The sequence below is a fragment of the Lampris incognitus genome, unplaced genomic scaffold (genome assembly GCF_029633865.1).
Source record: "Lampris incognitus isolate fLamInc1 unplaced genomic scaffold, fLamInc1.hap2 scaffold_210, whole genome shotgun sequence".
Taxonomy (NCBI): Eukaryota; Metazoa; Chordata; class Actinopteri; order Lampriformes; family Lampridae; genus Lampris; species Lampris incognitus.
The window spans coordinates 21765-46554 of record NW_026611168.1 but is presented as its reverse complement, the minus strand read 5'-3'; the positions used below and the strand labels follow the sequence as shown (position 1 = coordinate 46554).

Here is a 24790-nt window from a genome sequence, read left to right as displayed (position 1 = left end):
CGTGTTGTCAACCGCACGCAGAAGCTCCATCATGGAGATTTTGTCTTCTCCCTCCACGTCCACATTAACCACCAGGTCTCTGTCCATCTCTCTCCCTTCCCCCTCCCTCCCCGCCGCTTCCGCTGCGACCGCCGTCTCTTTCACCAACCCCATTGCTGTGGCCCCTCCACCTCGTCTCTCTTTTCGTTTCTCCGCTCGACTCTCCACCACCACAAATTCTCCTCTCTCCCCCTTCTCCATCACGCTTTCTGCCTCAGTCGGATTCGCGTCCTGCTGGGGCTTCTTTGTTTCCGCCGCTATACCTCCATTTTGTTTGTCCGTCTGCCCGTCGTCGTAAGTCTTGTCCGGTCCGAGTGTCCTTGCCGTCTGTGCCATTTTCGTGCTTCTAAAGCCACAAAAGTTTCCCCCGTGCAGCAGAAAGCTGCTGGGGGGGAGTTAGAAACGTGATTTTCAGAGACTGCTCTCGTTTCCCCGTCGATTTAATGTCTTTTTCGTCCGCTCCGCCGCCACCACGCCAACCCGGAAGTTATCAGAGTGGTATGGCCGTAAGCCATTGAGCCGGCACCGTGCCGCTCTTTTATATATAATTCGGCCTCCGCGCTTCTTCTTTCTGCTATCAGCTTATTTCACCAGTTTCTGCGTTTATGACCAGCTACGTGACATCTTATTGCGTTTGCTGTGGAAAGAGTCAAGTGTTAAGTGTAAGAATATGTCACGTGTCAGGAAAGAACCCAAAAGCAGACGGGACAACCAGGTAAGGGAAGAAATCAAGTCTTTATGGAAGTAACCGATCTCAGGGGTAGAGCAGGAGTTCGCTCAGTGGCTGGTAGGCAGGCGGGCAGGCAGAAGTCCATGAAAGGCGACGTTCCAGCGCAGACTGGTTCACAGTGGAGGCTTTTTAAGGGTGATGGCGATCGCTTTGATGTCAACGGAGAGCGGCGATTCCTTTGATGGCCAACTGGTGTACCGCGATGAAGGGGGGGGGTCAGCAGGTGTCAAGGGCGATCGCTTTGATGTCAAGGGCGAGAGACTGTGACAGAATAAGACTAAAACATAAGAGGTGGCCATTGAGTAGCTTGTAGTGATCTTTGACCAAAATGTATGTCTGGCTTTTCCTATACGTTTGCTTTGTGGATTATAGTTGGGGCGGGGGGATAAAAGGCTTACAGCACCTGGTATTCCCAGGCGGTCTCCCATCCAAGTACTAACCAGGCCCGACCCTGCTTGGCTTCCGAGATCGGACGAGATCGGGCGTTATCAGAGTGGTATGGCCGTAAGCCGTTGAGCCGGCACCGTGCCGCTCTTTTATATATAATTCGGCCTCCGCGCTTCTTCTTTCTGCTATCAGCTTATTTCACCAGTTTCTGCGTTTATGACCAGCTACGTGACATCTTATTGCGTTTGCTGTGGAAAGAGTCAAGTGTTAAGTGTAAGAATATGTCACGTGTCAGGAAAGAACCCAAAAGCAGACGGGACAACCAGGTAAGGGAAGAAATCAAGTCTTTATGGAAGTAACCGATCTCAGGGGTAGAGCAGGAGTTCGCTCAGTGGCTGGTAGGCAGGCGGGCAGGCAGAAGTCCATGAAAGGCGACGTTCCAGCGCAGACTGGTTCACAGTGGAGGCTTTTTAAGGGTGATGGCGATCGCTTTGATGTCAACGGAGAGCGGCGATTCCTTTGATGGCCGACTGGTGTACCGCGGTGAAGGGGGGGGGGGTCAGCAGGTGTCAAGGGCGATCGCTTTGATGTCAAGGGCGAGAGACTGTGACAGAATAAGACTAAAACATAAGAGGTGGCCATTGAGTAGCTTGTAGTGATCTTTGACCAAAATGTATGTCTGGCTTTTCCTATACGTTTGCTTTGTGGATTATAGTTGGGGCGGGGGGATAAAAGGCTTACAGCACCTGGTATTCCCAGGCGGTCTCCCATCCAAGTACTAACCAGGCCCGACCCTGCTTGGCTTCCGAGATCGGACGAGATCGGGCGTTATTTTTTTATTTTTATTTTTTTTGTCTTTTATTATGAAAATATATTTTTGGGAACAAAAATACATTTTTGATTGCATGTATTGTCCATCAATTCCACATTGTTACATTTGTTTTACACTTTGTTTGGCTTACACAAGATAGTATCCGTCTCTCTTTATACATAAAATAAAGCCATGCTTTCCAAATCGTCAACTTAAATCAGCGCTTTGGAATCAGAACAGAAAATGAAACAAATCAGCCCTTTTGAACAAACCTTAGACTGTGTTTTTAAAAGAAAGTGACATTAAAACACCACTTTGAGATTTTAAATGACACACATTCCACATTAAACAGAATGATCCCATCCTCCCCTTAACTTCAATAAAACATAACAGAGAAAGTTAAAAGAAAACCGTAACGCGTCTTTAACTCTGTTTATATTTACACTTCCAATAATCATCATTTTCCGTTCACATCATTTCAGACTTTTTCCTCCCCTCCCTCCCTCCCTCACCAGTTCCACACAATCTCCCCCCTCCTGTTGAGGGAGAGGAGATGGCTGTCTCTGATGAAGAGCCGGGTGAAGTCCGCATCGCCGTGCGTCAGTCTGTAATGTGTTTGTTTTTTGACCATGTTTTTGAAAATGTTCCAAACCGGGATGATTCTGCGTTCAAAGTGCGCAATGTTCCGACGTGATTTGACGGCCCACCGGGCGTGACTTAAGAGGAATTTGCACAGCGCTGCGTTCTTCACCCTGCTCTTCTCCCACACTCCAAACACAAAGAATACATCCCACGAATCCCCGCTGTCCCAAATTAATCCCAGTTTGTTGACTAAGCACTTTTTCAGGGTTTCAAAGAAGCTCGCCAGCTCCGAGCAGTGGCGGTACATGTGCAATAGTGTTTCAGGCAGCAGGCCACAGACGTCGCACTCCCTGCCGACCCCCTTGTCAAATTGGTGCAGAATAACGTTAGTGAACACTTTGTTGTGTCGGATTTTGTAGTCGTTGTCTTCTGCCTCAATGCTGTTCCCTCTCACCCTCCATTGTCCCCAGATTTGTCCCACATTCAAATTGGGCATAACTTTGCCCCAGAACGGCAGAGAGGTCGGACGTTGCGACGCCTGTGCCAGAAACTTTCCATAGATCTGTTTGCTTGTCAACCTGTGTATACTCCTCCACTCTCCTCCTTGCTCCACCAACATGGCTGGGAGCTTCCCCTCTCTGTTCTGTACCACTCTCCGCTCTATGGTTGTCCGCCATTCTTTTGGGATGCTTTCCTTTAAGTCGTTATAATAGCTTGTTGTCTCCGTAATTTTGGCCTCATAGTTTATCTCCTTTATACTGTCATATATGGCTTGGGGGGGGAGAAAACCCGGCATCAGTTCATACATGACGTCCTTCAACTGGACCAAACCTGCTGTTAACATGTCATTATTACATAGAAGCTTACCTGTCTTTTGAATTTTCTTATTTAGAAAGATTGGCATTTCTCTGATGACGTTTACCGAGTCACATGCATAGTCTATATGCTTTAGAAATTCCGCGTGAGCGGACAGGACTTCTCTATAGAAACCTGGAAGCCCCGCCATCATCGGTCGCTTTAGTTGCATCAGCAGCACAAAATCGCCTATGTGAAATACCTTGTTTATGAAGTAAGCCATCAGGCTTTTCCAGCCGTGGGCTGTGGAGTCACACAGATATTTTTGCACAGTTTTGATCCTGAACGCCCTTTTTTTGCTTTCTATATCTACTAATTGAAGTCCTCCCTCTCTGTACTTACTTATTAATGTTTTTCGTGCTATTTTACTTACTTTTGCCCTCCACAAAAAATTGGTTATAATTTCATTTATTCTGTTTAATACCCATAAGGGTAGTTCTATAACTGCTAATGTATAGTTTAGTTTTGACAATATTAAGTTGTTTAGAACCACTACTCTACCTTTGAGTTTTAGGTCTCTCAGTTTCCAATAATTTAGACATTTTTCTATTTTACTAATAATTTCCGTCCATGACAGATCACGAGCTGCCACTACATCTTTACCGATGTAGGTACCTAGAATTTTTATATGCTTGCTTTGTATTTTAAAAGGTGTGGTCTCCTGCTGAGGCTCAGCCATGTTAATGAACATGATTTCTGACTTACCTACATTTATGCGGGAGCCAGAGGCTCGACCGTACATGTTTATTACTGCCATTGCTCTCTCTATGCTTGCCATGTCCTTTACTGTTAGGGTGGTGTCATCAGCAAATTGCTGGACGACACAGGATCCTCCCCCTGGTAACTCAATACCTCTAATACCCTTGTCTTGTTTTAATAGAATTCCTAGTGGCTCTGCTATTATTGTGTACAGGATTGAGGATAGTGGACAGCCTTGTCTGACCGACCTTTCCAGAGGAAACGCATCAGTGGTTGCACCGTTGCATTTGACCTTACCTGTAGCTTTGCTATATAATAATTTTACCCAAGTTAGAAATCTGTCTCCAAAACCTACCTTCTCCAGTACATTAAACATAAATTGATGCTCTACTCGGTCAAAGGCTTTATTGAAGTCAATGGCCAGAAGGACACCTGCTTGATCTGTCTCTTTTAAATACTCCACCACATCTCTTATGGTGCGTACTGTGTCAGTGACTTCTCTCCCTGGCACACTATAAGCCTGGGTGGCTTCTATTATTGTATGTAATATTTGTTTGACTCTGTTTGCCAATATTTTCATTAGTATTTTGTAGTCATTGTTCAACAGAGTAATGGGCCTATAATTTGTTAGTTTATTCTTCTCCCCTTTCTTAAAAATTAAAGTGATCAAGCCTAGAGTCATTGACTCCGGTACCTTCTGTTCTTTTTCCATTGTTTTATACAATTTCAGTAGTGTTGGTTTGAGCGTGTTGCAGAAAGCTTTATAGAAGTTTGCCGTCAACCCATCACTACCTGGGCTTTTATTTGACATCATTTGATTTATTGCACACTCTATATCTTCCTCAGTTATTTCCTGTTCACACGCTGATTTATCCTCATCATTTAATTTAGCAGTCATCTCTTCCAATATGTCATTTGTAGCTTGTATGTCTGAACTCTCAGTTTTAAACAAGTCACTATAAAAAGTTTGTACTGTTTCCAGAATGTCTACGAAATTGGTCACTACTTTACCTTCTTTATTTTTGATTTCTTGCAAATAACACTGATTTTGTTTCCTTTTTTCCAAGTTGAGGAAAAAAGCTGTACTTTTCTCCCCTTCTACTGCATATTGAGCACGGCTCCTCACTATAGCACCTTCACATTTTATCCTTTCAATTTCATTTATTTCATTTTGAATATTCACAAGCCTTTCAACATTGACAACCGGTTGTGCATTTAATTTAGCAATTGTATTTCTTAATGATCTTTCTTTTTCTCTAGTTTTAAAGTTCAATCTTTTCGCAAACTGAATACTTTTTTGTTTAATTCTCACTTTTAATTTCTCCCACCCCTCTATGATATTTTCCCCAAACTCAGGCTGTGAACATTCAAATGAGATCAATTTAGAGATGCATTCAACATAATCCCTTCTGTTCAGCAGGCTAGCATTAAGGTGCCACACGCCTCCCCCCCTCCCCCTCCTTTTACCCCCCATTCCCACACGCAGGATGGCATGATCACTAATGAAATTTAAACAATAGCGCACAGTATCGAAAAGGTCGATCTGCGGTTTCTTGACTAAACAAAAATCAATCCGACTTTGCCGTACAGTGTCCATTTGTGGCTGTACTCTCGAGTACTCTCGTGTTATGGGATTTCTGGTTCTCCATAAATCACAGAAATTATTCTTGGCCATAAACAGATTCAGGGCCGCTCTGGAACAGTCGTGTTTATAGCTACCGTTATCGCTAATGTCAAGCCTGCTCATCTTGACATTGAAATCCCCAACTATGATGTCACAGTCTTTAGCTATGATATTCAATTCTCGAAAGAAAGAAGACCTGTCCCCCTCGTGGTTGGGCGCATAAATGTTCAGTAATTTGTAGACAGTGTCTTCAAAAACAAAGCCCACTTTAACCCACCTCCCCCCAATGTCTTTGTCTATTAGAGTGGCATCAGCCTCAATGTGGCTACTCACCATGATGCTTACTCCTCGTTCCCGCTGAGTCCCATGGCTTGAAAAGTAGGATCCAGGCCACCTTTTCTTGCACTGAGTTTCACAGTCAGTGTCCCAGTGGGTTTCTTGGAGACAGATTATTTCTGCATCACACATTTTTACGACTTTAGTGAACTTGTCCATGTCACGTAGTCCACGTATGTTGAATGATGCTATTTTGACCATGGTGAGTGGGAAAGACAGAGAAAAATAATCCCCAAACAAAAAACATGATGCACACCCTTTTCAGTCCATTATTATTTACCCCTCTTAGTCTTGCCCTTTCTGCTTGTTCCCTCTTCCCTCCCCTTACTAACTCCATCCCATTCCGAAGCCTTAGGGTTCGGCTGTCGTCTCTCACTCCCCTGCCCGTGTAGAGGCCCTCTCTGCCCCGGCTGCCCGCAAGGCAAGGACGCAAGGCTGGCCGAACTGCCCTCCCTCTGGTTGCTGCGGCTCCTGTCCCCTGATGTTGTTACAGCCTGACCCCTCAGCGACCCGTGCGCCAGAGTGGAGACGCTCGTCGGCATCCTCCCCACCCTCTCAGAGGCCGCAGTCAAACCGCCGCTTCCTCTTTTCTCCTCCTCCTCCTCGACCTCGCTCTCCTCCTCCATCTCATGGCGTGCAGCTGACTGGGGCCCCTCTGCTTCGCCATCAGTCGCAATGCCATCAGGATGATTTCCTGTCTCCGTCTCTTCTGCCCCGTCCTCCACTCCCTCGCCGGTGTCCCTCTCTGTCTCCTCTTTGGGATCTGCTCCAGGCATGGCTGCGCATTCTCGTGCGTAGTGTCCGATCTCCCCGCACTTGAAGCACTTGAACTCCGGGCACTCCCGTAGGATGTGTCCGGGCTGGAGGCACAGCCTGCAAACTTTAGATTGATTATCGTGCAGCACTCTGAAGTATTCAATCCCTTCCAGCGTCTCAAATTTGGTGCTGTAAGGTAAAGAGGAGACATTTTCATTGAAACGGACTTTGAGGAATCTCGTCCCGTCAAAAACGTCCGTCCCGGCCCACTTCCTCCGCTTGATAGGAGACACCGGCTCCACGCCCCACTGCTCCAGTTTAGTAACAATTTGATTGTCTGTGACATACAGGGGAAGGTTCAAAAAGGAGACGATCCTGGTGTCCCTCGTAACTTCCGATGCCACCACTCTGGAGTTTCTAATCTTGAAGCCGTCCAGCAGTCTTGTTTTCCCTTTCGGGTTACTCATCGTGAGCTCCCATCGTTTGTCGCTTTTCGACCTGCAGCCCAATACTCTCCCACACGTGTTGTCAACCGCACGCAGAAGCTCCATCATGGAGATTTTGTCTTCTCCCTCCACGTCCACATTAACCACCAGGTCTCTGTCCATCTCTCTCCCTTCCCCCTCCCTCCCCGCCGCTTCCGCTGCGACCGCCGTCTCTTTCACCAACCCCATTGCTGTGGCCCCTCCACCTCGTCTCTCTTTTCGTTTCTCCGCTCGACTCTCCACCACCACAAATTCTCCTCTCTCCCCCTTCTCCATCACGCTTTCTGCCTCAGTCGGATTCGCGTCCTGCTGGGGCTTCTTTGTTTCCGCCGCTATACCTCCATTTTGTTTGTCCGTCTGCCCGTCGTCGTAAGTCTTGTCCGGTCCGAGTGTCCTTGCCGTTTGTGCCATTTTCGTGCTTCTAAAGCCACAAAAGTTTCCCCCGTGCAGCAGAAAGCTGCTGGGGGGAAGTTAGAAACGTTATTTTCAGAGACTGCTCTCGTTTCCCCGTCGATTTAATGTCTTTTTCGTCCGCTCCGCCGCCACCACGCCAACCCGGAAGTTATCAGAGTGGTATGGCCGTAAGCCGTTGAGCCGGCACCGTGCCGCTCTTTTATATATAATTCGGCCTCCGCGCTTCTTCTTTCTGCTATCAGCTTATTTCACCAGTTTCTGCGTTTATGACCAGCTACGTGACATCTTATTGCGTTTGCTGTGGAAAGAGTCAAGTGTTAAGTGTAAGAATATGTCACGTGTCAGGAAAGAACCCAAAAGCAGACGGGACAACCAGGTAAGGGAAGAAATCAAGTCTTTATGGAAGTAACCGATCTCAGGGGTAGAGCAGGAGTTCGCTCAGTGGCTGGTAGGCAGGCGGGCAGGCAGAAGTCCATGAAAGGCGACGTTCCAGCGCAGACTGGTTCACAGTGGAGGCTTTTTAAGGGTGATGGCGATCGCTTTGATGTCAACGGAGAGCGGCGATTCCTTTGATGGCCAACTGGTGTACCGCGATGAAGGGGGGGGGGGTCAGCAGGTGTCAAGGGCGATCGCTTTGATGTCAAGGGCGAGAGACTGTGACAGAATAAGACTAAAACATAAGAGGTGGCCATTGAGTAGCTTGTAGTGATCTTTGACCAAAATGTATGTCTGGCTTTTCCTATACGTTTGCTTTGTGGATTATAGTTGGGGCGGGGGGATAAAAGGCTTACAGCACCTGGTATTCCCAGGCGGTCTCCCATCCAAGTACTAACCAGGCCCGACCCTGCTTGGCTTCCGAGATCGGGCGTTATTTTTTTTTTTTGTCTTTTATTATGAAAATATATTTTTGGGAACAAAAATACATTTTTGATTGCATGTATTGTCCATCAATTCCACATTGTTACATTTGTTTTACACTTTGTTTCGCTTACACAAGATAGTATCCGTCTCTCTTTATACATAAAATAAAGCCATGCTTTCCAAATCATCAACTTAAATCAGCGCTTTGGAATCAGAACAGAAAATGAAACAAATCAGCCCTTTTGAACAAACCTTAGACTGTGTTTTTAAAAGAAAGTGACATTAAAACACCACTTTGAGATTTTAAATGACACACATTCCACATTAAACAGAATGATCCCATCCTCCCCTTAACTTCAATAAAACATAACAGAGAAAGTTCAAAGAAAACCGTAACGCGTCTTTAACTCTGTTTATATTTACACTTCCAATAATCATCATTTTCCGTTCACATCATTTCAGACTTTTTCCTCCCCTCCCTCCCTCCCTCACCAGTTCCACACAATCTCCCCCCTCCTGTTGAGGGAGAGGAGATGGCTGTCTCTGATGAAGAGCCGGGTGAAGTCCGCATCGCCGTGCGTCAGTCTGTAATGTGTTTGTTTTTTGACCATGTTTTTGAAAATGTTCCAAACCGGGATGATTCTGCGTTCAAAGTGCGCAATGTTCCGACGTGATTTGACGGCCCACCGGGCGTGACTTAAGAGGAATTTGCACAGCGCTGCGTTCTTCACCCTGCTCTTCTCCCACACTCCAAACACAAAGAATACATCCCACGAATCCCCGCTGTCCCAAATTAATCCCAGTTTGTTGACTAAGCACTTTTTCAGGGTTTCAAAGAAGCTCGCCAGCTCCGAGCAGTGGCGGTACATGTGCAATAGTGTTTCAGGCAGCAGGCCACAGACGTCGCACTCCCTGCCGACCCCCTTGTCAAATTGGTGCAGAATAACGTTAGTGAACACTTTGTTGTGTCGGATTTTGTAGTCGTTGTCTTCTGCCTCAATGCTGTTCCCTCTCACCCTCCATTGTCCCCAGATTTGTCCCACATTCAAATTGGGCATAACTTTGCCCCAGAACGGCAGAGAGGTCGGACGTTGCGACGCCTGTGCCAGAAACTTTCCATAGATCTGTTTGCTTGTCAACCTGTGTATACTCCTCCACTCTCCTCCTTGCTCCACCAACATGGCTGGGAGCTTCCCCTCTCTGTTCTGTACCACTCTCCGCTCTATGGTTGTCCGCCATTCTTTTGGGATGCTTTCCTTTAAGTCGTTATAATAGCTTGTTGTCTCCGTAATTTTGGCCTCATAGTTTATCTCCTTTATACTGTCATATATGGCTTGGGGGGGGAGAAAACCCGGCATCAGTTCATACATGACGTCCTTCAACTGGACCAAACCTGCTGTTAACATGTCATTATTACATAGAAGCTTACCTGTCTTTTGAATTTTCTTATTTAGAAAGATTGGCATTTCTCTGATGACGTTTACCGAGTCACATGCATAGTCTATATGCTTTAGAAATTCCGCGTGAGCGGACAGGACTTCTCTATAGAAACCTGGAAGCCCCGCCATCATCGGTCGCTTTAGTTGCATCAGCAGCACAAAATCGCCTATGTGAAATACCTTGTTTATGAAGTAAGCCATCAGGCTTTTCCAGCCGTGGGCTGTGGAGTCACACAGATATTTTTGCACAGTTTTGATCCTGAACGCCCTTTTTTTGCTTTCTATATCTACTAATTGAAGTCCTCCCTCTCTGTACTTACTTATTAATGTTTTTCGTGCTATTTTACTTACTTTTGCCCTCCACAAAAAATTGGTTATAATTTCATTTATTCTGTTTAATACCCATAAGGGTAGTTCTATAACTGCTAATGTATAGTTTAGTTTTGACAATATTAAGTTGTTTAGAACCACTACTCTACCTTTGAGTTTTAGGTCTCTCAGTTTCCAATAATTTAGACATTTTTCTATTTTACTAATAATTTCCGTCCATGACAGATCACGAGCTGCCACTACATCTTTACCGATGTAGGTACCTAGAATTTTTATATGCTTGCTTTGTATTTTAAAAGGTGTGGTCTCCTGCTGAGGCTCAGCCATGTTAATGAACATGATTTCTGACTTACCTACATTTATGCGGGAGCCAGAGGCTCGACCGTACATGTTTATTACTGCCATTGCTCTCTCTATGCTTGCCATGTCCTTTACTGTTAGGGTGGTGTCATCAGCAAATTGCTGGACGACACAGGATCCTCCCCCTGGTAACTCAATACCTCTAATACCCTTGTCTTGTTTTAATAGAATTCCTAGTGGCTCTGCTATTATTGTGTACAGGATTGAGGATAGTGGACAGCCTTGTCTGACCGACCTTTCCAGAGGAAACGCATCAGTGGTTGCACCGTTGCATTTGACCTTACCTGTAGCTTTGCTATATAATAATTTTACCCAAGTTAGAAATCTGTCTCCAAAACCTACCTTCTCCAGTACATTAAACATAAATTGATGCTCTACTCGGTCAAAGGCTTTATTGAAGTCAATGGCCAGAAGGACACCTGCTTGATCTGTCTCTTTTAAATACTCCACCACATCTCTTATGGTGCGTACTGTGTCAGTGACTTCTCTCCCTGGCACACTATAAGCCTGGGTGGCTTCTATTATTGTATGTAATATTTGTTTGACTCTGTTTGCCAATATTTTCATTAGTATTTTGTAGTCATTGTTCAACAGAGTAATGGGCCTATAATTTGTTAGTTTATTCTTCTCCCCTTTCTTAAAAATTAAAGTGATCAAGCCTAGAGTCATTGACTCCGGTACCTTCTGTTCTTTTTCCATTGTTTTATACAATTTCAGTAGTGTTGGTTTGAGCGTGTTGCAGAAAGCTTTATAGAAGTTTGCCGTCAACCCATCACTACCTGGGCTTTTATTTGACATCATTTGATTTATTGCACACTCTATATCTTCCTCAGTTATTTCCTGTTCACACGCTGATTTATCCTCATCATTTAATTTAGCAGTCATCTCTTCCAATATGTCATTTGTAGCTTGTATGTCTGAACTCTCAGTTTTAAACAAGTCACTATAAAAAGTTTGTACTGTTTCCAGAATGTCTACGAAATTGGTCACTACTTTACCTTCTTTATTTTTGATTTCTTGCAAATAACACTGATTTTGTTTCCTTTTTTCCAAGTTGAGGAAAAAAGCTGTACTTTTCTCCCCTTCTACTGCATATTGAGCACGGCTCCTCACTATAGCACCTTCACATTTTATCCTTTCAATTTCATTTATTTCATTTTGAATATTCACAAGCCTTTCAACATTGACAACCGGTTGTGCATTTAATTTAGCAATTGTATTTCTTAATGATCTTTCTTTTTCTCTAGTTTTAAAGTTCAATCTTTTCGCAAACTGAATACTTTTTTGTTTAATTCTCACTTTTAATTTCTCCCACCCCTCTATGATATTTTCCCCAAACTCAGGCTGTGAACATTCAAATGAGATCAATTTAGAGATGCATTCAACATAATCCCTTCTGTTCAGCAGGCTAGCATTAAGGTGCCACACGCCTCCCCCCCTCCCCCTCCTTTTACCCCCCATTCCCACACGCAGGATGGCATGATCACTAATGAAATTTAAACAATAGCGCACAGTATCGAAAAGGTCGATCTGCGGTTTCTTGACTAAACAAAAATCAATCCGACTTTGCCGTACAGTGTCCATTTGTGGCTGTACTCTCGAGTACTCTCGTGTTATGGGATTTCTGGTTCTCCATAAATCACAGAAATTATTCTTGGCCATAAACAGATTCAGGGCCGCTCTAGAACAGTCGTGTTTATAGATACCGTTATCGCTAATGTCAAGCCTGCTCATCTTGACATTGAAATCCCCAACTATGATGTCACAGTCTTTAGCTATGATATTCAATTCTCGAAAGAAAGAAGACCTGTCCCCCTCGTGGTTGGGCGCATAAATGTTCAGCAATTTGTAGACAGTGTCTTCAAAAACAAAGCCCACTTTAACCCACCTCCCCCCAATGTCTTCGTCTATTAGAGTGGCATCAGCCTCAATGTGGCTACTCACCATGATGCTTACTCCTCGTGCCCGCTGAGTCCCATGGCTTGAAAAGTAGGATCCAGGCCACCTTTTCTTGCACTGAGTTTCACAGTCAGTGTCCCAGTGGGTTTCTTGGAGACAGATTATTTCTGCATCACACATTTTTACGACTTTAGTGAACTTGTCCATGTCACGTAGTCCACGTACGTTGAATGATGCTATTTTGACCATGGTGAGTGGGAAAGACAGAGAAAAATAATCCCCAAACAAAAAACATGATGCACACCCTTTTCAGTCCATTATTATTTACCCCTCTTAGTCTTGCCCTTTCTGCTTGTTCCCTCTTCCCTCCCCTTACTAACTCCATCCCATTCCGAAGCCTTAGGGTTCGGCTGTCGTCTCTCACTCCCCTGCCCGTGTAGAGGCCCTCTCTGCCCCGGCTGCCCGCAAGGCAAGGACGCAAGGCTGGCCGAACTGCCCTCCCTCTGGTTGCTGCGGCTCCTGTCCCCTGATGTTGTTACAGCCTGACCCCTCAGCGACCCGTGCGCCAGAGTGGAGACGCTCGTCGGCATCCTCCCCACCCTCTCAGAGGCCGCAGTCAAACCGCCGCTTCCTCTTTTCTCCTCCTCCTCCTCTTCCTCCTCGACCTCGCTCTCCTCCTCCATCTCATGGCGTGCAGCTGACTGGGGCCCCTCTGCTTCGCCATCAGTCGCAATGCCATCAGGATGATTTCCTGTCTCCGTCTCTTCTGCCCCGTCCTCTACTCCCTCGCCGGTGTCCCTCTCTGTCTCCTCTTTGGGATCTGCTCCAGGCATGGCTGCGCATTCTCGTGCGTAGTGTCCGATCTCCCCGCACTTGAAGCACTTGAACTCCGGGCACTCCCGTAGGATGTGTCCGGGCTGGAGGCACAGCCTGCAAACTTTAGATTGATTATCGTGCAGCACTCTGAAGTATTCAATCCCTTCCAGCGTCTCAAATTTGGTGCTGTAAGGTAAAGAGGAGACATTTTCATTGAAACGGACTTTGAGGAATCTCGTCCCGTCAAAAACGTCCGTCCCGGCCCACTTCCTCCGCTTGATAGGAGACACCGGCTCCACGCCCCACTGCTCCAGTTTAGTAACAATTTGATTGTCTGTGACATACAGGGGAAGGTTCAAAAAGGAGACGATCCTGGTGTCCCTCGTAACTTCCGATGCCACCACTCTGGAGTTTCTAATTTTGAAGCCGTCCAGCAGTCTTGTTTTCCCTTTCGGGTTACTCATCGTGAGCTCCCATCGTTTGTCGCTTTTCGACCTGCAGCCCAATACTCTCCCACACGTGTTGTCAACCGCACGCAGAAGCTCCATCATGGAGATTTTGTCTTCTCCCTCCACGTCCACATTAACCACCAGGTCTCTGTCCATCTCTCTCCCCTCCCCCTCCCTCCCCGCCGCTTCCGCTGCGACCGCCGTCTCTTTCACCAACCCCATTGCTGTGGCCCCTCCACCTCGTCTCTCTTTTCGTTTCTCCGCTCGACTCTCCACCACCACAAATTCTCCTCTCTCCCCCTTCTCCATCACGCTTTCTGCCTCAGTCGGATTCGCGTCCTGCTGGGGCTTCTTTGTTTCCGCCGCTATACCTCCATTTTGTTTGTCCGTCTGCCCGTCGTCGTAAGTCTTGTCCGGTCCGAGTGTCCTTGCCGTCTGTGCCATTTTCGTGCTTCTAAAGCCACAAAAGTTTCCCCCGTGCAGCAGAAAGCTGCTGGGGGGGAGTTAGAAACGTGATTTTCAGAGACTGCTCTCGTTTCCCCGTCGATTTAATGTCTTTTTCGTCCGCTCCGCCGCCACCACGCCAACCCGGAAGTTATCAGAGTGGTATGGCCGTAAGCCGTTGAGCCGGCACCGTGCCGCTCTTTTATATATAATTCGGCCTCCGCGCTTCTTCTTTCTGCTATCAGCTTATTTCACCAGTTTCTGCGTTTATGACCAGCTACGTGACATCTTATTGCGTTTGCTGTGGAAAGAGTCAAGTGTTAAGTGTAAGAATATGTCACGTATCAGGAAAGAACCCAAAAGCAGACGGGACAACCAGGTAAGGGAAGAAATCAATCTTTATGGAAGTAACCGATCTCAGGGGTAGAGTAGGAGTTCGCTCAGTGGCTGGTAGGCAGGCGGGCAGGCAGAAGTCCATGAAAGGCGACGTTCCAGCGCAGACTGGTTCACAGTGGAGGCTTTTTAAGGGTGATGGCGATCGCTTTGATGTCAACGGAGAGCGGCGATTCCTTTGATGGCCAACTGGTGTACCGCGGTGAAGGGGGGGGGGGTCAGCAGGTGTCAAGGGCGATCGCTTTGATGTCAAGGGCGAGAGACTGTGACAGAATAAGACTAAAACATAAGAGGTGGCCATTGAGTAGCTTGTAGTGATCTTTGACCAAAATGTATGTCTGGCTTTTCCTATACGTTTGCTTTGTGGATCATAGTTGGGGCGGGGGGATAAAAGGCTTACAGCACCTGGTATTCCCAGGCGGTCTCCCATCCAAGTACTAACCAGGCCCGACCCTGCTTGGCTTCCGAGATCGGGCGTTATCAGAGTGGTATGGCCGTAAGCCATTGAGCCGGCACCGTGCCGCTCTTTTATATATAATTCGGCCTCCGCGCTTCTTCTTTCTGCGATCAGCTTATTTCACCAGTTTCTGCGTTTATGACCAGCTACGTGACATCTTATTGCGTTTGCTGTGGAAAGAGTCAAGTGTTAAGTTTAAGAATAAGACTAAAACATAAGAGGTGGCCATTGAGTAGCTTGTAGTGATCTTTGACCAAAATGTATGTCTGGTTTTTCCTATACGTTTGCTTTGTGGATTATAGTTGGGGCGGGGGGATAAAAGGCTGTACAGCACCTGGTATTCCCAGGCGGTCTCCCATCCAAGTACTAACCAGGCCCGACCCTGCTTGGCTTCCGAGATCGGACGAGATCGGGCGTTATCAGAGTGGTATGGCCGTAAGCCGTTGAGCCGGCACCGTGCCGCTCTTTTATATATAATTCGGCCTCCGCGCTTCTTCTTTCTGCTATCAGCTTATTTCACCAGTTTCTGCGTTTATGACCAGCTACGTGACATCTTATTGCGTTTGCTGTGGAAAGAGTCAAGTGTTAAGTGTAAGAATATGTCACGTATCAGGAAAGAACCCAAAAGCAGACGGGACAACCAGGTAAGGGAAGAAATCAATCTTTATGGAAGTAACCGATCTCAGGGGTAGAGTAGGAGTTCGCTCAGTGGCTGGTAGGCAGGCGGGCAGGCAGAAGTCCATGAAAGGCGACGTTCCAGCGCAGACTGGTTCACAGTGGAGGCTTTTTAAGGGTGATGGCGATCGCTTTGATGTCAAGGGAGAGCGGCGATTCCTTTGATGGCCAACTGGTGTACCGCGGTGAAGGGGGGGGGGTCAGCAGGTGTCAAGGGCGATCGCTTTGATGTCAAGGGCGAGAGACTGTGACAGAATAAGACTAAAACATAAGAGGTGGCCATTGAGTAGCTTGTAGTGATCTTTGACCAAAATGTATGTCTGGCTTTTCCTATACGTTTGCTTTGTGGATCATAGTTGGGGCGGGGGGATAAAAGGCTTACAGCACCTGGTATTCCCAGGCGGTCTCCCATCCAAGTACTAACCAGGCCCGACCCTGCTTGGCTTCCGAGATCGGACGAGATCGGGCGTTATCAGAGTGGTATGGCCGTAAGCCATTGAGCCGGCACCGTGCCGCTCTTTTATATATAATTCGGCCTCCGCGCTTCTTCTTTCTGCGATCAGCTTATTTCACCAGTTTCTGCGTTTATGACCAGCTACGTGACATCTTATTGCGTTTGCTGTGGAAAGAGTCAAGTGTTAAGTTTAAGAATAAGACTAAAACATAAGAGGTGGCCATTGAGTAGCTTGTAGTGATCTTTGACCAAAATGTATGTCTGGTTTTTCCTATACGTTTGCTTTGTGGATTATAGTTGGGGCGGGGGGATAAAAGGCTTACAGCACCTGGTATTCCCAGGCGGTCTCCCATCCAAGTACTAACCAGGCCCGACCCTGCTTGGCTTCCGAGATCGGACGAGATCGGGCGTTATCAGAGTGGTATGGCCGTAAGCCGTTGAGCCGGCACCGTGCCGCTCTTTTATATATAATTCGGCCTCCGCGCTTCTTCTTTCTGCTATCAGCTTATTTCACCAGTTTCTGCGTTTATGACCAGCTACGTGACATCTTATTGCGTTTGCTGTGGAAAGAGTCAAGTGTTAAGTGTAAGAATATGTCACGTGTCAGGAAAGAACCCAAAAGCAGACGGGACAACCAGGTAAGGGAAGAAATCAAGTCTTTATGGAAGTAACCGATCTCAGGGGTAGAGCAGGAGTTCGCTCAGTGGCTGGTAGGCAGGCGGGCAGGCAGAAGTCCATGAAAGGCGACGTTCCAGCGCAGACTGGTTCACAGTGGAGGCTTTTTAAGGGTGATGGCGATCGCTTTGATGTCAACGGAGAGCGGCGATTCCTTTGATGGCCAACTGGTGTACCGCGATGAAGGGGGGGGGGGGTCAGCAGGTGTCAAGGGCGATCGCTTTGATGTCAAGGGCGAGAGACTGTGACAGAATAAGACTAAAACATAAGAGGTGGCCATTGAGTAGCTTGTAGTGATCTTTGACCAAAATGTATGTCTGGCTTTTCCTATACGTTTGCTTTGTGGATCATAGTTGGGGCGGGGGGATAAAAGGCTTACAGCACCTGGTATTCCCAGGCGGTCTCCCATCCAAGTACTAACCAGGCCCGACCCTGCTTGGCTTCCGAGATCGGACGAGATCGGGCGTTATTTTTTTTTTTTTTTTTTTGTCTTTTATTATGAAAATATATTTTTGGGAACAAAAATACATTTTTGATTGCATGTATTGTCCATCAATTCCACATTGTTACATTTGTTTTACACTTTGTTTCGCTTACACAAGATAGTATCCGTCTGTCTTTATACATAAAAGAAAGCCATGCTTTCCAAATCATCAACTTAAATCAGCGCTTTGGAACCAGAACAGAAAATGAAACAAATCAGCCCTTTGAACAAGCCTTAGACTGTGTTTTTAAAAGAAAGTGACATTAAAACACCACTTTGAGATTTTAAATGACACACATTCCACATTAAACAGAATGATCCCATCCTCCCCTTAACTTCAATAAAAACATAACAGAGAAAGTTAAAAGAAAACCGTAACTCGTCTTTAACTCTGTTTATATTTACCCTTCCAATAATCATCATTTTCCGTTCACATCATTTCAGACTTTTTCCTCCCCTCCCTCCCTCCCTCCCTCCCTCCCTCCCTCACCAGTTCCACACAATCTCCCCCCTCCTGTTGAGGGAGAGGAGATGGCTGTCTCTGATGAAGAGCCGGGTGAAGTCCGCATCGCCGTGCGTCAGTCTGTAATGTGTTTGTTTTTTGACCATGTTTTTGAAAATGTTCCAAACCGGGATGATTCTGCGTTCAAAGTGCGCAATGTTCCGACGTGATTTGACGGCCCACCGGGCGTGACTTAAGAGGAATTTGCACAGCGCTGCGTTCTTCACCCTGCTCTTCTCCCACACTCCAAACACAAAGAATACATCCCACGAATCCCCGCTGTCCCAAATTAATCCCAGTTTGTTGACTAAGCACTTTTTCAGGGATTCAAAGAAGCTCGCCAGCTCCGAGCAGTGGCGGTACATGTGCAATAGTGTTTCAGGCAGCAGGCCACAGACGTCGCACTCCCTGCCGACCCCCTTGTCAAACTGGTGCAGAATAACGTTAGTGAACACTTTGTTGTGTCGGATTTTGTAGTCGTTGTCTTCTGCCTCAATGCTGTTCCCTCTCACCCTCCATTGTCCCCAGATTTGTCCCACATTCAAATTGGGCATAACTTTGCCCCAGAACGGCAGAGAGGTCGGACGTTGCGACGCCTGTGCCAGAAACATTCCATAGATCTGTTTGCTTGTCAACCTGTGTATACTCCTCCACTCTCCTCCTTGCTCCACCAACATGGCTGGGAGCTTCCCCTCTCTGTTCTGTACCACTCTCCGCTCTATGGTTGTCCGCCATTCTTTTGGAATGCTTTCCTTTAAATCGTTATAATAGCTTGTTGTCTCCGTAATTTTGGCCTCATAGTTTATCTCCTTTATACTGTCATATATGGCTTGGGGGGGGAGAAAACCCGGCATCAGTTCATACATGACGTCCTTCAACTGGACCAAACCTGCTGTTAACATGTCATTATTACATAGAAGCTTACCTGTCTTTTGAATTTTCTTATTTAGAAAGATTGGCATTTCTCTGATGACGTTTACCGAGTCACATGCATAGTCTATATGCTTTAGAAATTCCGCGTGAGCGGACAGGACTTCTCTATAGAAACCTGGAAGCCCTGCCATCATCGGTCTCTTTAGTTGCATCAGCAGCACAAAATCGCCTATGTGAAATACCTTGTTTATGAAGTAAGCCATCAGGCTTTTCCAGCCGTGGGCTGTGGAGTCACACAGATATTTTTGCACAGTTTTGATCCTGAACGCCCTTTTTTTGCTTTCTATATCTACTAATTGAAGTCCTCCCTCTCTGTACTTACTTATTAATGTTTTTCGTGCTATTTTACTTACTTTTGCCCTCCACAAAAAATTGGTTATAATTTCATTTATTCTGTTTAATACCCATAAGGGTAGTTCTATAACTGCTAATGTATAGTTTAGTTTTGACAATATTAAGTTGTTTAGAACCACTACTCTACCTTTGAGTTTTAGGTCTCTCAGTTTCCAATAATTTAGACATTTTTCTATTTTATTAATAATTTCCGTCCATGACAGATCACGAGCTGCCACTACATCTTTACCGATGTAGGTACCTAGAATTTTTATATGCTTGCTTTGTATTTTAAAAGGTGTGGTCTCCTGCTGAGGCTCAGCCATGTTAATGAACATGATTTCTGACTTACCTACATTTATGCGGGAGCCAGAGGCTCGACCGTACATGTTTATTACTGCGATTGCTCTCTCTATGCTTGCCATGTCCTTTACTGTTAGGGTGGTGTCATCAGCAAATTGCTGGACGACACAGGATCCTCCCCCTGGTAACTCAATACCTCTAATACCCTTGTCTTGTTTTAATAGAATTCCTAGTGGCTCTGCTATTATTGTGTACAGGATTGAGGATAGTGGACAGCCTTGTCTGACCGACCTTTCCAGAGGAAACGCATCAGTGGTTGCACCGTTGCATTTGACCTTACCTGTAGCTTTGCTATATAATAATTTTACCCAAGTTAGAAATCTGTCTCCAAAACCTACCTTCTCCAGTACATTAAACATAAATTGATGCTCTACTCGGTCAAAGGCTTTATTGAAGTCAATGGCCAGAAGGACACCTGCTTGATCTGTCTCTTTTAAATACTCCACCACATCTCTTATGGTGCGTACTGTGTCAGTGACTTCTCTCCCTGGCACACTATAAGCCTGGGTGGCTTCTATTATTGTATGTAATATTTGTTTGAGTCTGTTTGCGAATATTTTCATTAGTATTTTGTAGTCATTGTTCAACAGAGTAATGGGCCTATAATTTGTTAGTTTATCCTTCTCCCCTTTCTTAAAAATTAAAGTGATCAAGCCTAGAGTCATTGACTCCGGTACCTTCTGTTCTTTTTCCATTGTTTTATACAATTTCAGTAGTGTTGGTTTGAGCGTGTTGCAGAAAGCTTTATAGAAGTTTGCCGTCAACCCATCACTACCTGGGCTTTTATTTGACATCATTTGATTTATTGCACACTCTATATCTTCCTCAGTTATTTCCTGTTCACACGCTGATTTATCCTCATCATTTAATTTAGCAGTCATCTCTTCCAATATGTCATTTGTAGCTTGTTTGTCTGAACTCTCAGTTTTAAACAAGTCACTATAAAAAGTTTGTACTGTTTCCAGAATGTCTACGAAATTGGTCACTACTTTACCTTCTTTATTTTTGATTTCTTGCAAATAACTCTGATTTTGTTTCCTTTTTTCCAAGTTGAGGAAAAAAGCTGTACTTTTCTCCCCTTCTACTGCATATTGAGCACGGCTCCTCACTATAGCACCTTCACATTTTATCCTTTCAATTTCATTTATTTCATTTTGAAAATTCACAAGCCTTTCAACATTGACAACCGGTTGTGCATTTAATTTAGCAATTGTATTTCTTAATGATCTTTCTTTTTCTCTAGTTTTAAAGTTCAATCTTTTCGCAAACTGAATACTTTTTTGTTTAATTCTCACTTTTAATTTCTCCCACCCCTCTATGATATTTTCCCCAAACTCAGGCTGTGAACATTCAAATGAGATCAATTTAGAGATGCATTCAACATAATCCCTTCTGTTCAGCAGGCTAGCATTAAGGTGCCACACGCCTCCCCCCCTCCCCCTCCTTTTACCCCCCATTCCCACACGCAGGATGGCATGATCACTAATGAAATTTAAACAATAGCGCACAGTATCGAAAAGGTCGATCTGCGGTTTCTTGACTAAACAAAAATCAATCCGACTTTGCCGTACAGTGTCCATTTGTGGCTGTACTCTCGAGTACTCTCGTGTTATGGGATTTCTGGTTCTCCATAAATCACAGAAATTATTCTTGGCCATAAACAGATTCAGGGCCGCTCTGGAACAGTCGTGTTTATAGCTACCGTTATCGCTAATGTCAAGCCTGCTCATCTTGACATTGAAATCCCCAACTATGATGTCACAGTCTTTAGCTATGATATTCAATTCTCGAAAGAAAGAAGACCTGTCCCCCTCGTGGTTGGGCGCATAAATGTTCAGTAATTTGTAGACAGTGTCTTCAAAAACAAAGCCCACTTTAACCCACCTCCCCCCAATGTCTTTGTCTATTAGAGTGGCATCAGCCTCAATGTGGCTACTCACCATGATGCTTACTCCTCGTGCCCGCTGAGTCCCATGGCTTGAAAAGTAGGATCCAGGCCACCTTTTCTTGCACTGAGTTTCACAGTCAGTGTCCCAGTGGGTTTCTTGGAGACAGATTATTTCTGCATCACACATTTTTACGACTTTAGTGAACTTGTCCATGTCACGTAGTCCACGTATGTTGAATGATGCTATTTTGACCATGGTGAGTGGGAAAGACAGAGAAAAATAATCCCCAAACAAAAAACATGATGCACACCCTTTTCAGTCCATTATTATTTACCCCTCTTAGTCTTGCCCTTTCTGCTTGTTCCCTCTTCCCTCCCCTTACTAACTCCATCCCATTCCGAAGCCTTAGGGTTCGGCTGTCGTCTCTCACTCCCCTGCCCGTGTAGAGGCCCTCTCTGCCCCGGCTGCCCGCAAGGCAAGGACGCAAGGCTGGCCGAACTGCCCTCCCTCTGGTTGCTGCGGCTCCTGTCCCCTGATGTTGTTACAGCCTGACCCCTCAGCGACCCGTGCGCCAGAGTGGAGACGCTCGTCGGCATCCTCCCCACCCTCTCAGAGGCCGCAGTCAAACCGCCGCTTCCTCTTTTCTCCTCCTCCTCCTCTTCCTCCTCGACCTCGCTCTCCTCCTCCATCTCATGGCGTGCAGCTGACTGGGGCCCCTCTGCTTCGCCATCAGTCGCAATGCCATCAGGATGATTTCCTGTCTCCGTCTCTTCTGCCCCGTCCTCTACTCCCTCGCCGGTGTCCCTTTCTGTCTCCTCTTTGGGATCTGCTCCAGGCATGGCTGCGCATTCTCGTGCGTAGTGTCCGATCTCCCCGCACTTGAAGCACTTGAACTCCGGGCACTCCCGTAGGATGTGTCCGGGCTGGAGGCACAGCCTGCAAACTTTAGATTGATTATCGTGCAGCACTCTGAAGTATTCAATCCCTTCCAGCGTCTCAAATTTGGTGCTGTAAGGTAAAGAGGAGACCTTTTCATTGAAACGGACTTTGAGGAATCTCGTCCCGTCAAAAACGTCCGTCCCGGCCCACTTCCTCCGCTTGATAGGAGACACCGGCTCCACGCCCCACTGCTCCAGTTTAGTAACAATTTGATTGTCTGTGACATACAGGGGAAGGTTCAAAAAGGAGACGATCCTGGTGTCCCTCGTAACTTCCGATGCCACCACTCTGGAGTTTCTAATCTTGAAGCCGTCCAGCAGTCTTGTTTTCCCTTTCGGGTTACTCATCGTGAGCTCCCATCGTTTGTCGCTTTTCGACCTGCAGCCCAATACTCTCCCACACGTGTTGTCAACCGCACGCAGAAGCTCCATCATGGAGATTTTGTCTTCTCCCTCCACGTCCACATTAACCACCAGGTCTCTGTCCATCTCTCTCCCTTCCCCCTCCCTCCCCGCCGCTTCCGCTGCGACCGCCGTCTCTTTCACCAACCCCATTGCTGTGGCCCCTCCACCTCGTCTCTCTTTTCGTTTCTCCGCTCGACTCTCCACCACCACAAATTCTCCTCTCTCCCCCTTCTCCATCACGCTTTCTGCCTCAGTCGGATTCGCGTCCTGCTGGGGCTTCTTTGTTTCCGCCGCTATACCTCCATTTTGTTTGTCCGTCTGCCCGTCGTCGTAAGTCTTGTCCGGTCCGAGTGTCCTTGCCGTCTGTGCCATTTTCGTGCTTCTAAAGCCACAAAAGTTTCCCCCGTGCAGCAGAAAGCTGCTGGGGGGAGTTAGAAACGTGATTTTCAGAGACTGCTCTCGTTTCCCCGTCGATTTAATGTCTTTTTCGTCCGCTCCGCCGCCACCACGCCAACCCGGAAGTTATCAGAGTGGTATGGCCGTAAGCCGTTGAGCCGGCACCGTGCCGCTCTTTTATATATAATTCGGCCTCCGCGCTTCTTCTTTCTGCTATCAGCTTATTTCACCAGTTTCTGCGTTTATGACCAGCTACGTGACATCTTATTGCGTTTGCTGTGGAAAGAGTCAAGTGTTAAGTTTAAGAATAAGACTAAAACATAAGAGGTGGCCATTGAGTAGCTTGTAGTGATCTTTGACCAAAATGTATGTCTGGTTTTTCCTATACGTTTGCTTTGTGGATTATAGTTGGGGCGGGGGGATAAAAGGCTTACAGCACCTGGTATTCCCAGGCGGTCTCCCATCCAAGTACTAAGCAGGCCCGACCCTGCTTGGCTTCCGAGATCGGACGAGATCGGGCGTTATCAGAGTGGTATGGCCGTAAGCCGTTGAGCCGGCACCGTGCCGCTCTTTTATATATAATTCGGCCTCCGCGCTTCTTCTTTCTGCTATCAGCTTATTTCACCAGTTTCTGCGTTTATGACCAGCTACGTGACATCTTATTGCGTTTGCTGTGGAAAGAGTCAAGTGTTAAGTGTAAGAATATGTCACGTGTCAGGAAAGAACCCAAAAGCAGACGGGACAACCAGGTAAGGGAAGAAATCAAGTCTTTATGGAAGTAACCGATCTCAGGGGTAGAGCAGGAGTTCGCTCAGTGGCTGGTAGGCAGGCGGGCAGGCAGAAGTCCATGAAAGGCGACGTTCCAGCGCAGACTGGTTCACAGTGGAGGCTTTTTAAGGGTGATGGCGATCGCTTTGATGTCAACGGAGAGCGGCGATTCCTTTGATGGCCAACTGGTGTACCGCGATGAAGGGGGGGGGTCAGCAGGTGTCAAGGGCGATCGCTTTGATGTCAAGGGCGAGAGACTGTGACAGAATAAGACTAAAACATAAGAGGTGGCCATTGAGTAGCTTGTAGTGATCTTTGACCAAAATGTATGTCTGGTTTTTCCTATACGTTTGCTTTGTGGATTATAGTTGGGGCGGGGGGATAAAAGGCTTACAGCACCTGGTATTCCCAGGCGGTCTCCCATCCAAGTACTAACCAGGCCCGACCCTGCTTGGCTTCCGAGATCGGACGAGATCGGGCGTTATCAGAGTGGTATGGCCGTAAGCCGTTGAGCCGGCACCGTGCCGCTCTTTTATATATAATTCGGCCTCCGCGCTTCTTCTTTCTGCTATCAGCTTATTTCACCAGTTTCTGCGTTTATGACCAGCTACGTGACATCTTATTGCGTTTGCTGTGGAAAGAGTCAAGTGTTAAGTGTAAGAATATGTCACGTATCAGGAAAGAACCCAAAAGCAGACGGGACAACCAGGTAAGGGAAGAAATCAATCTTTATGGAAGTAACCGATCTCAGGGGTAGAGTAGGAGTTCGCTCAGTGGCTGGTAGGCAGGCGGGCAGGCAGAAGTCCATG

At 46.4% G+C, this 24790-nt stretch overlaps 6 non-coding genes and 1 pseudogene across 6 annotated transcripts; all 7 read right to left on the bottom strand.

Moving 5' to 3' along the window:
- Window positions 1–1160: 1160 nt before the first annotated feature.
- Window positions 1161–1279, bottom strand: LOC130132995 (5S ribosomal RNA). The gene has a single exon (XR_008813216.1). It is a non-coding gene; the product is annotated as a 5S ribosomal RNA (ribosomal RNA).
- A 13823-nt stretch (window positions 1280–15102) lies between these two features.
- LOC130133010 (5S ribosomal RNA) lies at window positions 15103–15211 on the bottom strand (annotated as a pseudogene).
- A 277-nt stretch (window positions 15212–15488) lies between these two features.
- On the bottom strand, window positions 15489–15607 carry LOC130133009 (5S ribosomal RNA). The gene has a single exon (XR_008813229.1). It is a non-coding gene; the product is annotated as a 5S ribosomal RNA (ribosomal RNA).
- Window positions 15608–16216: 609 nt separating this feature from the next.
- LOC130133014 (5S ribosomal RNA) lies at window positions 16217–16335 on the bottom strand. The gene has a single exon (XR_008813232.1). It is a non-coding gene; the product is annotated as a 5S ribosomal RNA (ribosomal RNA).
- A 276-nt stretch (window positions 16336–16611) lies between these two features.
- On the bottom strand, window positions 16612–16730 carry LOC130133013 (5S ribosomal RNA). The gene has a single exon (XR_008813231.1). It is a non-coding gene; the product is annotated as a 5S ribosomal RNA (ribosomal RNA).
- A 6910-nt stretch (window positions 16731–23640) lies between these two features.
- LOC130133007 (5S ribosomal RNA) lies at window positions 23641–23759 on the bottom strand. The gene has a single exon (XR_008813227.1). It is a non-coding gene; the product is annotated as a 5S ribosomal RNA (ribosomal RNA).
- A 609-nt stretch (window positions 23760–24368) lies between these two features.
- LOC130133012 (5S ribosomal RNA) lies at window positions 24369–24487 on the bottom strand. The gene has a single exon (XR_008813230.1). It is a non-coding gene; the product is annotated as a 5S ribosomal RNA (ribosomal RNA).
- Between the last annotated feature and the right edge of the window lie 303 nt (window positions 24488–24790).